Here is a 2,583-nt window from a genome sequence, read left to right on the forward strand (position 1 = left end):
AGTTAGGGTTGCCTGACTCGGCTTCCAATTCGAATATATATATATATATATACAGTAGACTCTATGGCACTTCTCGTTTTCGGGGCCGTAGGGGCAGTGAACACGAAGTGTCAGAATACCCTCTCTCCTGCGACACGCGAGAGCCACGTGACGCGCGGGCGAATTCAAATGCTCTCAAGTGCCGTACAGCTTTGTCAAGTGTGTTCGGTGAAAGGAATCCTTCCCTTCAGTGGCGCCGAAATGAAAATCTTTTTGGGGGGCAATTAATTTAATTATGAATTTCGCGAAATTCATAATTAAAATTTTGAAATTTCAATTTAATTGGATATTGACGAAGATAATTGTTAATATCAGAACGCAAATTTGTGAAATTTCAAGAATAATTACCGATGAATAGTTTGAAATTTTCTGAGTACTTTTTCTCCTTCTTAAATTGCTTTAAGGATACTTGATTTTGTTTCAGCAGTGAGCCATTCTCTTTTTTTATTTAGTTTTGTTGTGGGCTCCATTGAAATTCTATTAAAAAAAATCTCACAATATAGGTTAAGGTATTTGGTAAACAGTTTGACAAAACAAAAAGTATGCTGCCTTGTTCGGAGTATTTTAATATTTAGACTTACCTGTACACGATGAATTTATAATTTTCAACAATTTCAGTGAACGACAATATTCGAAATTCCGCCTTGAAACACAAAAGAGCACACGAGCCTATATAGATTCGACCTAACCTAAACGTAAAGTTCCGCTCTAGAATTGTCGAGAGGCGAGCCGCATTCGGCGCAGCCGGCCGCGCATGTTTTTGAGTGAAATGAGGCAAGGAGTGGGGGCGAGCGAACGAAGGGGAAATCGGAAAACGAGAAGTGTCTTAGAGAGAAGTTTCATAGAGTCTACTGTATATATAGTGTCGCAACCGCTCTCGCCATACTCCCCTGAGAAACTGTGTGAGCCAGCAGTTCTAGGAAGTCTGAGACCGGGGTGACTGAAAGCGAGAGTTTGGTATAGGTAAATTTTGAAAATAATTATAATTTATATTTCTTTGATTAACTAAAGAGGCTATGAAAAATGTTCGCTTAAAAAGTAAAATCCAAAATGGAAAATTTGTGAGCCTCGGTCTCATAAAATTCTTGGGCATTTCACGGATCCTGGCCCAGCGACCACCCTGCACCTTCCATGCGTTGATTAAAAATAGTATAAAAATTACTCCAATTAATACTAAAATGAAACAAACGTCGATTTAAAAAAAAAACTTCTAATTAAAAGTTTGGCAGAATAATTAAATAGTTTGATATTCACAAAAACATAAAACCAATTCATTGGAAAAATAGTAGTAGTGACCTGCATAATTAAAATTTCAGAGCGCTGAATTTAAACTTTTAACGTTATAATGTTAATTGTTTCATTTTGTTTAACCCTTACCTGGCACTATGGGTAAAAAAGACCACAAAACATTTTTGAGCTTGAATTAACCGTACTAAGTTCGAGAAAATGGACCACATGCATAGATTGGGCACCCGCTCAAAGTAGACCTTGTAAAACATTGGGGTCTTTAATACCCGTTGTTTCGTCAGTTATCAAAAAAGTGATTTTCAACAAAAACTTGTGTAATTGATATTAGTGATTTTCGTTCAATTCTCAACGTAAGTTTATCATCTAAAGTGAAATAAATGTTGTTTTCATTATTTCATAGTCTCTAGCTCTTGCAGATGGCCTACAACTATTTACGCCCATGCTTGCATCGTGAACAAGCAATCGTGGACAATCGCTATTGTGCGATGAGCACTGCGCAGGCCTTTACAGCGAATGTTCAGTTTTGAAAGAGTACAACATTAAAAATGTTTTTTATATTACTTTTGTATATTTTTTTTATTAATTATTTTTGTGCATTCAAATAAAAATAAATTTGTTTTGAACCTGGAAAATTATGTTGTTTTATTTGACCATAAAATCGAGTTTTTATTTTGCAAAATAAATACCTTTTTCGGAAGAATCAACATTGCAGTCATTTTTTTTTAAAGTGTAGTATCTCTAGAGTATATCCCTAAAGTTGTAGGTGAAAATATAAAAGATTACGTGGAATAACTAAGGACCATAGTACGATCAAAATGTACTATGAAAACATTCTTCTCCTCAAATGCCCAATTTATAAATTACAAACTTTTGGACAAAAAAGACAGCAGAAATAAGGGAGAAGAAAACAGCACAAGAATAATTTCTGAGTTTTGACTTTTTATGCTGGCATTAGTAGACAAATATACCCAGGTGGAAAAATGATATATAGTTTATACATAGTGTAAAGTTTTATATATAATATTCATTTGTTTTATACAAAAAATGTATAAAACAAATGAATATTATATATACTACTTCACATTATGTATAAACTAGACATAATATTTTCGCCTGGGGATTGCCTGCCCGATGTTACAGTTAGTAAATTAAAGAGTTCCCAGCCTTTTACCATTGAATCTTATAATTTTATAATACGAGGGTAGTTCAATAAGTCCTTAGAATGACCAACATATGGCGCGCGAATCGCTCCAAATCATCGGTTTTCAGTCAGCACCACTCCCGACTAGATATATG

The 2,583-nt window shown here is 34.6% G+C and overlaps 1 protein-coding gene across 1 annotated transcript in view; it reads right to left on the reverse strand.

Moving 5' to 3' along the window:
• The window catches only part of LOC117178165 (icarapin-like), a 101,159-nt gene that overhangs the window by 2,539 nt on the left and 96,037 nt on the right, over positions 1 to 2,583 (reverse strand). The gene's annotated exons all lie outside the window — the stretch shown is intronic.

Source organism: Belonocnema kinseyi, chromosome 8 (genome assembly GCF_010883055.1).
Source record: "Belonocnema kinseyi isolate 2016_QV_RU_SX_M_011 chromosome 8, B_treatae_v1, whole genome shotgun sequence".
Lineage (NCBI taxonomy): Eukaryota > Metazoa > Arthropoda > Insecta > Hymenoptera > Cynipidae > Belonocnema > Belonocnema kinseyi.